This window comes from Ambystoma mexicanum, chromosome 6p, assembly GCF_040938575.1.
Source record: "Ambystoma mexicanum isolate Mex_15411 chromosome 6p, UKY_AmexF1_1, whole genome shotgun sequence".
Lineage (NCBI taxonomy): Eukaryota > Metazoa > Chordata > Amphibia > Caudata > Ambystomatidae > Ambystoma > Ambystoma mexicanum.
This window is the reverse complement of record NC_090935.1, coordinates 1,445,527,141-1,445,542,026: the sequence shown is the minus strand read 5'-3', so window position 1 is coordinate 1,445,542,026 and position 14,886 is coordinate 1,445,527,141. Positions and strand designations below refer to the sequence as shown.

Genomic DNA, 14,886 nt, shown 5'->3' with positions numbered 1-14,886 from the left:
TGCCTCTCCTACCCAAGAACCTCAGCTCAACTGACCCCAACACCATAGCAAACATCTACTCAAACATTATGATCACTGCAATCAACATAGTAGACCCACTTATGCCTAGAAAGGCAAAACCTATCAGCCACATTAACCAGTGGTTTACCCTCGAACTCCAAGATTTTCACCATAGAAAAAAACTCCTTGCAATCAATTGGCAAGGAATACAAACAAGCCATTATCCCTGCCAAAACCAAAGCTTATAACACAAAAATAACAAAAGACCAGCTCCAACTCCCAAGAAATCTTTAGAATACTCAGAACTAGAAACACCATGCCCCCCACCAAGCACCATCTCAAAAGACAAGGCATGGTGCATAGACATCCAAAATGCTACGCGAGCCAAAATCACAATCCTCGAACTGAAAATAGAAAAGAAACAAGCCCTAATCTCCTCCCCTACACCACACTTCCCCATAACTCACCACAGCACACCTCCATTCTGCTTCAGAAATGTAACTGAAACAGAAATGGCTAACATACTTAAAAAAGCCCAAACCATCCAAATGCATGGGGGACATATGCCCTGCAAACATTATCAAAGAGTGCTCAGAATCCCTTGTCCCATTCATCCCTTGATGTAGCAACGCTTCCTTCTCATCTAGCCAGGTCCCTATAAGGCTCAAAGAATCATGGGTTCGTCCACTACTGAAAAAGCCATGACTTGACCCAACAGCACCTACCAATTACGTCCAATCACAACAGCCCAATTCCTCCTAAAGATCCTGGACAGAGCAGCCTATGACCAAATACAAAACTTCCTATAATCCATAAACATCCTGGGTGTGCGTCAGTTAAGCTTCCGTCCAGATAATGGGACAGAAACAGCACTGCTAGATCTAAAAAAACTGCTTGATGCCTTCATTGATGAAGGTTGGCCACTCCTCCTACTACTACTCCTGGACCTCTGCAACCGCCTTTGACTTGGTGAACCACAAAACTCTCTGCAACCATCTCATAGCATCTGCTAACTTCTCACATGAAGCCACTGCCTGGGTAGCATCCTTCCTAGAAGATAGATCCATGAGAGTCTTCTCTGACACTCTCATGCCCCACCCATCCCCATTCCCTGTGGAGTTCCCCAAAGGCTCATGCTCCTCACCCTCCCTCTACAACATATTTACGAAACCCCTCTTCGACCTCCTGGACTTCGCCGGCATAACTTACACCAATTATGCTGATGACACTCAAATATTCATCCCGCTCACAGGCATCTACGACGCAGATTCCCTCACCATCAATAGAATCTATTCCACCATACAAGCCTGGCTGGCCACAAACCACCTATGCCTCAATAACGATAAGACAAAGATACTATTAGTAGGCTCCCCAGCCACTGTGCAGACTTCCCGCCCATTGCGCAAAGCTGGCAAACCTGTAATCTTCAAGCCTTATGCCCAATCCAGGGGCACATTTGGCGCTTATCAAACCTCAAAGCCCCTAATGCTTTAAATCATATCTGGCACGTACAGAGGGGAAATAAAAGCATACAGCAACTGCAAACCATGTTGGAGTTAGGAGTGCGAGGAAGTCATCTGGAGCAAGGTGTTTTGGGCGAGTGAGAAAAGAAGCTTTGAAGGTGGTGATGGGGAAAGGTGGCAAAAAGAGGAGAAATGAGAGCAGAGAAGGGTGGTTACAGGTGGAAGGAGAAACAGAGTTAAAGGGTTGACTGGAGAGAAAAATAGAAAGGGTGGAGGAGCAGAGATGAAAGGAGGAAAGGCAAGAAGGAAGGAAGTAGTGATGTGGCAAGCTGAGATTAAGGAACGAGTTGTGGAAAAGGAGAGAGGAAGTAAGTAAGAGGAAGGAAATAAGTAAGAGGCTGCAAAGAGAGAGCTAAGAAAAACGGAGCAGAACGAAAACTAAGGTGAAGGAATGATGTAAACAGGAGAGAGAAAAGGTCCCCAGATGTGCGATAGTACATCAAATCTTTCAGTGGTGGATGGTGTGGTGGGGAGAGAAGAGTTTGGTCATCAACTTAAGGCTTGGGAGGACCAACTGAGCCAGGCACACAATTCTAGTAAGGAGGAAAGTGAAGCTTTCTAATCCTGAGGTTCAACGATCGCACAAGAGCTTGATCACTGGCCCCCAGCAAAGCAACCCAAGCCAGGGGCGTCATTTCACCAAAATACCAGGAAGTGATGCCATTTGACCCTGCCCCAATTGACAACACAGGAAGTGATGGCACACAACTTTTCACCCCTTGACAAAACAGGAAGTGGCATCACATAGTATTGTTCCGCAGTACACTAAGAAAAATATGGTTACACTATCACTTTAATAAGATATACATTTTTACCATCATGCCTGAAGGTGAGGACTTAATCTGCGGCCTGTGACTCGCTTTTTAAATTGTTTTCTTGGCATTCTTGTTGCTGTGCTCTCCCTGCTCCAACCCCCACCAGCATCCTGGTCTGCCTTCCCCCCATCTCCTGCACCCCCGTCGAGCCTCTGATTGGGCCTGGAGCCCTATTTCCATCTGTCCTCCCAGGACAGCCCCACTGCCCATGCAGCCCCCTCCAGTAAAGGGCCTTGAGGCAAAGGGCAGCTCCTACAGCATCAGGTTCAGACTGTGCTTGCCTGAGTTCGCCAGTGGAGCATGCAGGGCAGCCAATGACAAGGTAAGAAAGATGCAGGCAGGAGGAACAGCCATTTCTGTTCCCTATTAAACTGTCCCACCTTCCTTATTACTCCTTTTACCAAAATGCTTTAGTCTGCTGCATGTCTCCCCAATTGTATGTTGTCCATAGCATGCACTTAGGCTCTTTCCAGGAAACTTGCATATAGGTGTTTTGCTTTTCTGCTGTATATGTTGAAACATAGGCTTTTCCCTTCATCCTGGACACTTGAATCTAGACGGTCGCATTGCTTTTGTGTTGAAGTTGGCTTTGTGCTTCTCCATCATCCGCTTTCAGGTCTCCCTTGGCCCACCTCTCTCCCTTTCCCTCCAACTCTCCTCTTTCTCTCCCATATCACCTGGTGAGGTCTCTGGACGGCTCGGCTCTGTGAGAGTCTAATCCTAAGAGGTGTGGACCTGCTCTTCCAGAACTTCATGGACAACATTGCCTCCCTTGCTCCAGCCTTGGTGGATTCTGTGATCACTCCTGGCGACTGGCTCCTTCCCACTTCTCCTCAAGCACTCACTTGTGCACCCTCTCCCTAAACATTCAAGTGAACCGGTTCACTTGCACTTAATGTTGCCTTGTGCTACCTCCCTCCTAATCGTAACCCTTTTCTCCCGTCCTGCACTTCTCCTCCTACCCCTCTCCCCTCTTTTCTGTTCTACACTTGCACAGTCCTAAGTGTCTTATAATCTAGTAGGAACGTTATTGCTTGTCTTCTTCCATGTTCATTCCCAACCTACACTTGCCCTCACCCTCTCCCCTCTTTTCTGTTACTGCACTTGCATGCTCCGAATTGTCTTACGACCTAGTAGTAACATTATTGTTTATTTTCTTCCCTGTTCATACCCTACCAACACTTGCCCTGTTTCCCCTCTCACCTCTTTCTGTTACTGCACTTACACACTCCGAATTGTCTCATGACTTAGTAGGAACATTATTGTTTGTCTTCTTCCCTGTTCCCATCTGCCTTTTCCTCCCCGCTGCCCCCCCACCCCTGCCTCTGCATTCTTGTTACGGCACTTGCATGAAACGAATGTCTCAAGCCCTAGTAGGAACGTTATTGTTTTTTTTGGTCCCTGTTACTTCCCCCTTCCTTGTCTTGATGCCCCTTGAAACACCATTTTGCTGTATAGGCACGTTATAAATACCCAATAAACAAATAAATATATAAATACAAGAAGGAGTCACCATATGTAGCATTAATATCAGTGTTTATAAGCCCATATTAACAAATTACTGTGAATTTAAGCAGATGTCCAACACAACAACCAGGACTATTGTTCATCACTTGGGATAAACTGTAAACAGACATAGCATCTCAAAGAGGCCTTAACCCCAAAGCACAGACATCCAGTGCCTGTCAAGTGTGTGGGCAAAGACGGGAAACAGCGACTGACCAACATAAACTGTCCAACCAGAAAAAAGATGGTCTGGAGGGTGGCCGAGAGCTCTGCCAGTGGTTATGAATTATTTGAAACATTCCAGCCACCACTTTCTGTTTTGCTTATTTGGTAAGTAACCCAGAGTGTTTTTTGTTAGATGGGGGCTAGAGGGGAGAGATGTTTTGCAGGCCACAGTAATTGCCGGTAAACAGCAGCAGTAGCTCCACGACATCACCACCAGAAAAGGCCCATTTTATTATTTTATCTGGCCCTTTATATCTTGCTTAATGCTAGCCTCCTCCAGCTTCTAAGCACTGATAAAGGAACTCAGCCCATGTTGCACTACATCCTCTTGTTCCTAAAGCAAGTGAGTTGCACCTGAGGTATCCTTCCAAATACATATTTTTTTGGCTTGAAAAAGCATCAGATGGTTTACTTCAAAGGCGGAGGGCAACGTCAGGTAAATTCATGATCTCACCTTGCCTCTATCTACAGTGTGTCAGTGATGCAGGTCTGGCAGATCTGGGTAGGGTCACACAGTGCCCAGGCAGGATTGGTGGCCAAAGCCACTGGGGCACAACTCTCATCACAGGCCCAGTGGCCCACTGAATGTGCAAAGCAGACAATCAGAAACACTGATGAGATTTACGTTCTTGCTGTGCAGTCACTGAGTACTACAGGCTGCTCTTACCCATTCCCAGCTAGCTAGACTTAGCCCCCATTCCCTTCTGGTTGCTACAGTACCCGCCTCTGAACCCAACCATTAAAGCATTCTTCACTAATGGTCTGCCAAGCTATTATTGATGGCAGCTTCATGGTTTTTCCTGCATCCCTGTTATTTCTCTAGCTAACAAGATCTAGATGCCAGTTAAAAAAAGCGATGGTACATTTATTTGCATTTACAACCACCTTTTTAGGTGCAACACAGATACCTGCTCTTGGCACTACCTCGTTGTCCAGTAGCCCAGGGGTTGCAAGGACAGGTCTATGGATAGCATATGGGGACCCAGGGGTAGCAGTTTCTATCCCTGACAATCCCCAAATGACGTCCCCGCCAAAGTGCTGCACCAGTGCAGCAGTAACAATGGAACAACATCCTTATCAATACCAAATAAACCAAGAAAGTCTCTACCAGGCTGTCAAAAGTGCAGTGCAAGGGATACTTACAAATCCCAGAGGCTCTGAGTGTCTGCCGCTAAAAGGGCAAAATTACCATGGGAGAGAGTGCAAATGACTGAACTATGCACCTAAGATATTTTGTTTCATTTGCAGTTTTTTGCCAGGATATCTGCCCCGTGACATCAGTTAAACTGATACCCCTGCTTTCCTGTTACCGTAATATTTGCAAACCCCATTTCTAGACTTGAAATTGTTTGTTGAGCACAAGGCCACGACATGCTTTAAAAATTGTGAAAGCTATATTTAGTATATGGCGTGCTTTGGCAATGTGGATTTCACAATGTGTTCTAGGCATTCACACTGTAAATTCCAACATGCATTCTTGGTAAAGTGGATTTCTCAATTAACACTTGGAACTCACACTGTAAATTCCAGCATTCAAGCTTTCTTAATATGCTCCCAATACCGATATTCTAAGTTTCAGCATGCATTATTTCTATTTATAAGACTTGTTACATTGAGGTTTAGTAATGGTTGCTTCTCCTCACCGTCGGGGCATCCCCCTCTTTTTCCCCCTGTCGCTTGCTTGGCTTGGTACAAGCAGTTTGCGTCACTTTAGTACTTCCCACGCTCTCCTTTTCTCTGCATGCCGCATTGTCTACTGCTGAGTGGCGCTGTGTCAGATACATGTTAACTACACACAGGGTAGCCTGTCTTACCGCATCTGCACAGACCTTCTCCAGACGCTTGGAGCTCCACTTTCCCTCAGCACCTGCACCATTCACCAACACTGCTCCTCTTGCCACGGACTTCATGCCAACATAATACTTCTCTGCAAAACAGACTTCTCCTTTTCTCGTCCCAGCAGGGCTGCAGATGTCAAGTGACAAAAAAGAAGAACCCTACTTATGACTCGGTAACCAGAGGATCACTTAACCACACACACACGCACCTTTAGGTTCGCCATCTCATTTGGAATTTCCAAAGTGGCGAAAAAGCCAAATTGTAAATTCTCTCTTATCTAACTATTTGCTGTTTGGGCCTTTAACATCTAGGTTTGGCTGTGTTCTGGTGATCCCCACTCCGACCATTCTGCTATCCACTTTTGATACGCCTTTGCCCCCCTTTACTGCTACTGTTGGTCTCCTGTTTGGTTTGGGGTGGTTGGCTATCCAACCGTTATGATGTCACAAATGTCTTCATGTTGGGAGTCCCCCTCTCGCAGAAACAGATGCTCTTTGTTCCTGAACTTTTTCACCTCCTCCGGTCTGAGACAGCCCATTCCATCATTGATGTAAGTACCATCATCTTCAGTTTCTCCACAGGCTCCTCAAGGGTTTTTTACAAAACAACTACACAAGTTGGTAATGGCACATATCTAGCACCCTGTTTCAATAAGGGCTAGGAACAGCATGTATGTTTTGGGGCTGCTACCTGCCAGGCAGAGGGTTAATCTTTTCTTTTTTCCTGCATAACAATGCTTCACTCCCAGTGGTCAGTCTCACTGGTCAACTGAAGCAAATGCGGTGTAGCATGCTTCCCAGAAGAAGCCAGATCTGCACCCAATGACATCAGGTACCCTGGAAGGGTGTGGGCAGACAGGCACAGCGGCCATTAAGAGTGCAACCTTTTGACAACTGGTCCCGACGAGATTTGTTTTCTGGGTAAAAGAAGGCTGAGAGAAGGGTTTAGTAAGAAGGTCCCATGACTATGCCCCTGGACCAGGAGTTTTAACTTCCTAAACTCCAAGGTCCCCACCTCCTTTGAAAATAAGAGGGGGAGCCACCGTCCACACAAATCATATTTTATTGATTTGAAAATAGAAAAGAAAAAATGTCTACACAACATAGGCCTTTGAATCTCTGTGCATTGTGAACCTTTCTAAAAGATATCATTACCATTAGTAGGAAATGTTACAAATAAAAGCTCTGCAAAGAAGCTAGCTTATTTATAATAACACCATGAGCTACCAATCATATTCACTAACCTGCACTGAGGGTACTGCCTGCAAAACAAATCTCCCTGGGCCTACAGCACTCAGAACTCTGCCTGCAAGTGTGTAAGCCATCTGGAGCACTGTGCCTGGCTCCCAGAGGGGCATGTGACTTTTGGAGGTTTGTTTTTAACCATTGTTTTTATTGGCCACATCCTACTTTGCTAGGGGACCCCTGTGCACCATCTGAGGGTCCTGCCTGCAACACGAAGCTCCCTGGTCCTACAAAATGCAGACTCTGCCTGCAAGTGTGGAAGCCATCTGGAGCAATGTGGATGGCTCCCAGAGGAGCACGTGACTGTTTGGAGGTTTGTTTTCAATCGTTGTTTTTCTTGGCCACAGCCTACTTTGCCAGAGGACCCTGTGCACCATCCGAGAGTCCTGCCTGCAACACGAAGCTCGCATGTCCTACAACATGCAGACTCTGCCTGAAAGTTTGGAAGTCATCTGGATCACTGAGATTGGCTCCCAAATGGACACGTGACACAATGCCTGCCTTATTCAGTCTCCCCTGGGTGTCCAACCTGGGTGTCTGCACCAAAAAGGCCAAAAGCAGCAAAGGGCAGCTCCCTGTTTGGGCTTTAAAGGGCCTGGGGCCAGAACCCGTGCTGAAGCCAGGATGTTGCTGAGCTCACACTTTACCATACCTCTGCTTCCACACATAGGGATCCTTCCAACCATTCACTATCCTTCCTTTCACTTCAGAGGTTCTGATACCTCACAGGACAAAGGATCAATGTTGTTTTTGTCCTGTTAACTGTCTTTTGGTTACGTAGAGCCCCATTGTAGCACAACTCAGAACTTAATCCTGCTTCTTCTCAGCCAACCATCCGCCCCTGCCATTTCCGCTCACCGGCCTAACCGATCTCTCTCTCTCTGGCTGCTTCTGCACCACATCATTATCTTCAATTGCCAATTTTTTTCTATCCATCATCATGGATCTTGATTTTGCTCCATTCCTCCTCCTACTCACTCTTCTGCTTCCCTTCTCTCATTGCCTTCTGCCTCAGCTTGCTCTAACTTCTGCATCATTTTCTGGCCTTCCAATCTTACCCACTGCACCTTTACTCCTCAAATAAGATCCTTCTGTGCTTCCAGGATCTCCAAACTCATCTATCCCCCTCACCTACCACAACACAGCTCCTGCTCCTCTCCCCCACTTCCTATCACTCTTTCACTGTGGACCTGGCTGGCCTTTTTGGGCCTTTCTGCCTACCGGCTAAATCCCCGACAGATGGACCATAATGCAACAGTGAAGAAGGCCTTTGCTCGGCACAAAGACATAAGAGCTAGGGTGCAGACGCTTGCTTTGGCCACTGGTCCGGCTTACTTAGCCATCAAAGAGTCTCAGGGGTTTGAACATTATTTGAACAGCATCAAACCAGCATTCGCATGGGCATTGCATATGAGGCTACGCCTAGGATCTCTGCCCTTGAGAGACATTACTAAAAATTGGGCCAGCGCTGCTAACACAGTGGGGGTCATTACAACAATGGTGGGAGCCATGCCGCTATTTGCGGCATGGCTACCCCCATTCCCGGTACCGGGTTCCCTGAATGGGGAAATACCGGGCCATTCCGACCTTGGAGGGCCCGGTATTTCCCCATTCAGGGAACCCAGATCCTGTGCATCCCTATTCAAGCCCCCATAGGGCTCAATGGGAATGGGGAGCATGCTAACAACGGGCCCGTTGTAAGCATGCTGGACCGCTCGCGGGACCCGCTAAGGACGCCTGGTTTAACCAGGCGTCCTTAGCGGGTCCCGCGAGCGGACCTCGTAATGAGGCGGTAGAGGCTTAACGGGGCCGGCAGCTCTACCGGCCCAGTTAACCCCCTACCGCCAGGGTTGTAATGACCCCCAGTATGTCCGCTGTGTGGAAATGGGGACGAGACGGTAGGGCATTTTTTATTGTTTTGTGACAATCTGAAAGATCTTAGATTTATCGATCTGAAACCCCTATTTGGACAAGCAGTATTTTTATATCATGTGAATTGTTTTTATGCTCATTTTCTATTTAATTATTTTGTGGATTTTAACTAATAATTGTGATTGTTTTTATAAGATTCATTCCCTTAAGTGTTGTTGGCTATTGGTGATTGTACATATTTTATTGTGTCTTTACCGATATGGCCTATGCCGAATAAAGGTATAAAACAACTATGGACTTAAAACTACATTTGACCAACACTATCCTGCTTGCATTCACACCTTCCAATTCCCGTCCTCAGCCTTGGCTCACCCCTTATATTCAGACTCTCAACACAAACATGCACTGTGCCATACAACGCTGGCAAAACATTACGGACCCTTACCCTACAAAATTCACTTCCTGCCCTAACCTCTACACTGGACTCTGCCAAATCCTCCTACTTCACAAACCGAATAACCTCCCTTTACAATCACCTTTGCAAACTTTAATCTACCCTCAGATCTTTGCTCACACCATTCAACCAATATCCATCACCTCCTCCCTTTCTGCTAAACACTTTGCTCACTACTTTTCCTTTGTAAGGAAGGGATGGTATCAATAGTAGACACAGACACAATGGATACAAGTTTTAAAAAACTTTATTTAGTATTTTGGTTGGGTTGGTAGAATTCCTAACTGACCCTAACTCTAGAATGGTAGTAATCGCGAGCATTAAATAAATAATAAACAAGTCAGTCTAGTCAAAATAAAAAGGCCTATACTAAAAAGAAAAAAAAGAAACTTTGCCCTCCTTCTCAAATGACAAATTTCATAAGGGAATACAAAAGGAAAATAATGTCTCAAAAGAAATGTCAGAATGACTTAAATAACTCCCTTACCCACGTTCAGTAGCACAGGGTCTAGAGAGTTTCTCAAAAGGGACATGTGGATGACACAGTTCTTTCAGTCTTGCACACTTTGGCTTACTGGTACAGTTCAACAGTTCAGGCTTGGGCTTCAAGCTTCTGGTAGTTCAAAACCTTCCTTAGGCTTCTTCCGCATTACCAAAAATATACAGTTCCACATTTGACCTTTAACTTTCCAAAATTCAACACACAGGCTTTTCTCTGCCGAGCTCGAGCCTGCCTCTCCTTTCACATTTACTTTCTCAATTTATCACACAGTTCTGCACAGGCTTCCCTCTGACCGGGCACGAGCCTGTCTACTCACTTTTCTTCTTGGGGGAAGGTCGCTTTGCCACGTTTTGTCTCAGGTGTCTTAACTGTCGAAGACTTTCGAAACTGCAAGGATTTTTTTACGTAGACCTCTGGATGACCACTTCGACCTCTCTTCTTTTAAAAATTCTACAATCAACAATCTTCCTCCTATTGCAACACCAATGCCTCTTGGTACTTGTAGTTTCGTATTCTCGTTGGTTTGCCTTCTTGGCCTCTTTCACAGTTCATAAATGTTGTCCTCTTGGCATAATCAGAGATCACATACTTTGCTTTCCACTCATTCAACTTTCTTTCGGGATCACAGTTACTTTCTTGCCTTAGGTTCCCGTTCAACTCAGAACATTTCACAGAGACTTTCGACTGTGCGATTTCGCCTCGCAGGACCACTCTGTTACTTTGTATCCATTCCTTTTACATTTCAGCAATTGTCCTTCCAATTACCTGTTTTATCGGCACACGTGCAACCTTCAACTTTTGAGTTACAGTTACTTTGGCTTTTAACACAAATCGGGCTTTTGTTGCCTTCGATAACTCACCAGTCGTGTTAATTTGTCTTCTTTCATCAACGCTCGTCATGCAGGAGTCAAGGCCGTTTGCCTCCTCTGCTCCTCCCCAACTCCACTGTTCACCCGGGATGGTCGCGGGCCACTTTCAAGTACCATGAAGGTTTCTTTCTTCCGCTCTCTTGCCTGCAATCTTGGAATGCTTACGGTTTCCCAAAAGTGTAGGATTCTCGCCTGGCTCTCTCTCAATCTTCGTAACTGCAGATCAGCCCCTTGGCCTTCCAACTTCCATCGCATTGTTCACAGCAGCCCTGGAAGAGCTGTTCCTTCTCGTACCCAACCTCGCTCAAATTGTGCCTGTGTGCGCCACCTTTTATTCGTCTGACAGGGAGTGTTAATAAGTGGCAGGTGTATATAGTTAGGATTATGTGCCTGACTCTGCCTAGTCTCATTACAGCGACAGTGAATGGAGGATAGAACAGGGGCAACATGCTGGTCTTGGAAGCAAGACCACACAGAGCAACAGAGGGTTGAACCCCGGATCCGCACTTAGAAACCGAACTCAGGTATTAAGCGTGTTATAAAAAAACAATAAAATAAATAAATACGAGCCAAGCCAGTAGAGGTAATCTACCTGACCTCATTCCTCATCTTCCTCGGCTCACTAGTGCTGTCAATGTAACGTGGGGAGGAATTATGGGAGCTGTAGTTTCCCATAAAATAAGCAGGGATAGGGGTTAGATGCATTGTGAGAAAAGGGAGATACCATGTCTCACCATCGGTTGCTTCTCCCGACTCCTCGAGGACCCCCTACCCAAGTGATCCTCCCTTGTTTGTCCACTCCCAGGGTCGGGATCCAAAAGCGATGGCCCTTCCCAGGCCACCCGAGTACGGGATCCCCAGGGACTAGGTTGTGAAACACCTTTTAGTTTTTCACACCTCTAAAATGTGTGACTCTCACAACCCCCCTCTCTATCCCTCCCCAGCCCTCTGTCTACCCCCACCTCTCACCTTGCCACCTCTACTCTTGACTACTTCTCCCCTACCTTTTCCATTGAATTAGCACACATCCTTCGCAGTGCCAACCCATCTTGTTCCTCTATCGACCCTTTTGCTCACCAAATGTTCTCTATCACTTACCCATATCTCTTTGAACTTTTTAACCTCTCTCCTCACTGGACTCAAAATCTGAAACTGTCTTACCCCTATTGAAGAAACCCTCTGATGACCTAAACATCCCAGCAACCTATTGCCCAGTTTTTCTCTTTTCTTATTATTCAAATGTCCTTGAGCGACCGGATCATCCAGTACTTTGTGGATAATGGCCTTGGAGATACACTTCAATCTGGCTTCCATAGTAAACACTCCACAGAAACTGCACTTGAGCATGTCTCCCACTTTTTCTCAAATGCTCACCACTCTAAACTCTCTTCTATATTCATCCTTTTGGACCTTTATTCCACTGTTGACGCTGTCAACCACTCCTCCTCTTTCTACAGGACCTTGGGTTTCACAAATCTGCTCTTGCACGGACCACCTCCTGCCTGGAAGGTCTATCCTGTAAAATCTCTTGGAACTTGCAAACCTCAAAACCCACCCCTCTGCCTGTCGGAGTACCCCAAGGATCAGTCCTTAGATGTCTGCTCTTCACCCTCTCTACCTTTACCCTAGAAAGACGCATATCATCATTTGGCTTTCATTATCACCTTTTTGCTAATGACACTCAAATATTTTTCTCATTTCCCTCTTTCATCCTAGCATTCTCGGAATCGATTACGAACTGTCTCACTGCAATTCGTCACTGAATGGCTCTCTGTTGCCTCATGCTGAAGCCTTCAAAAACCGAGTCATCTTTCTGCCTGGCTTCAATGCCATCCTTCCCTACCACTCTCCTATCTCCTGATGTTCTTGCTCCCTACCCCAAGGCTCACAATCTAGGGGTCTTTTTTGATAGCATACTACAACTGCAGCAACTCATCGTTACAACCGACTCTGCTGCTCATATTAAGACCCTTAATATTTGGACAATCTGTCCTATTCGTACTAACCACTCTACAAAAACTACACTCTCGTGCTCAGACCTCTGCTCACAACTACTCCTTGGCCTCCCTATTTACTCCTTCCTCCACCTAGACAAATTCCTCAACTTTGCCACGCACACTCTCCACAACCTACCCAAATCCTCCCCTACTTCTACCTACCGACAACATGCTGGTTGGCTCTCCATGCACAACCGCTCTCTTTGCAAATTCCTTCTCCTATTCTACAAAGCTAGCAGTGATCTTGGTCCTCAGCACCTCTATTACTGTATCTCAGTTGATTCACCTTCTCATTTCCTACTATGCTCCTCTGCATTCAACTTCACTGCCCCATATCCTCCCAGGGCCTCCTCAGGCTTCAGCTCTTTCTTTCTACTCGCCCAATTTCACTGAAACCCACTGCCCACACAAAGCCAGCCCAACTGTCTATCTCTTCAAATTTCGGCTTAAAATTCACTTACTTGCTAAAGCGCCAGCTCACCCTGAACTCTTCCCCCACCCTCCCTACCTGACCACAACACTCCCTCCAGTGGCACTTAATACAATTTTGTATATTTAAATAGTACTATTCGTCAAATCGAAATGGCCTATGCTAACAAAGCCTAATCCCTGCCCTATCTCTTGTACAAAACGTGTATTAAGGAAATATGTATTTAAAGGAAAATAAGTGTTCAAATATAAAGACTAAATGTGGCTTAATCAGCTCTCCTCCCCACATTCGATAACATGGAGTAAGGCGGTCCCCATAAGCAGGATGACACACTCTGGCTCGGGTTTTCAACACAAACAGTTCCAAAACATGGATCTTTACTAGGACAGTTTTATTTATTATTTGATGGTCGAGACTACTCCCATCCTAGTTATAGGGCAGAATAGGAGGTTTTCCAAACCCCAAAACTTTAATAAAGGTTTTACAAATTGTACCTTTTGTGCCAGTGTCATACTTGTGATAGCATGCCTCCCCTACACCACATATCTTGCCTTTTTCTCAAAAGCCTGCATAAATTCCATCGATTCTTTCATTGCAATATTTATAGAGCTATTAATCTCACAGATTACACTGCTACCCACTGACAGTTGGGTGACTAATCTGGAATTAAACAGCTTTATATTCTTAGTTGATCACGAAATTGTATCACCTGTCCTGTTTACCTTACTTTTTCCATGTAGTCTACAATTCTCATTGTGTTAATATTCCAGAGTTAGTTTGGTCATAACATGGTCACTAGACTCTATTGCAGTGGTCTTCAAATTTTTTTGGCCTGGCACCCTCCCCTGAGCAAAATGTGGGTAGGCCGGGCCCCCCCAAAAATGCCAAATGGACAATGACTATGAACTATTGCGCGCAGTCACCGCACCCAACTCCCAGTATAGTCTCTGGGCTCACCCACCTGCTCCCATCACAGTTGCTGGGCTCCCTCATCCCACTACTACCCAGTCCAATCCAAACCAATCAATGGGGGTTCGTGAAAGGTTTTCCGCCAATTAATTTCTTTTTTTAAATAATGGGTTTAAAATGTTGCATTTTAGAGCATACTTTAAAACAAAAATGGGTAAAAAGCCAACAGTTTGCAATTGGTGCTGGGGGGCCAAGGGGGAAAGCATGGTATTTTTGACTGGACATCTATGATAGATATCCAGTAAAAGAAATACCATCCCTGTCCCTTGGGCTCCACAGTGCCTCAGAAGGAGAGCTGATTTTGGCAGGTGGGTAGGGGGATTGTCCAACAAAGGCATTTTTAAAATGCCTTTGTTGTACAACCCCTCCTTTCCCCCTCTATCCCCGTCTCGCCAAAATCAGCTCAACGGACCAAAAAAAAACAAAACAGACACACACACACACACACACACACACACACCCTACTATCATTCATACGAGCACCCATCACTATACACTCACTCATAACACAAGCATACACGCATCCATACACATAGTTAAATAAAAAATACATGTACATAAACGTACCTTCTGCAGGGGCCTGCGTGTAGGTGCTGAAATGCCCTGCTCCAGGTTGCTGTGTCCATATGTGCGAGGAGGCG

General features: G+C 45.8%; 1 protein-coding gene across 1 annotated transcript in view; it reads right to left on the bottom strand.

Annotated features, from left to right (window-relative positions):
* Window positions 1-14,886, bottom strand: part of LOC138510494 (zinc finger protein 34-like) — a 167,667-nt gene that overhangs the window by 12,928 nt on the left and 139,853 nt on the right. The gene's annotated exons all lie outside the window — the stretch shown is intronic.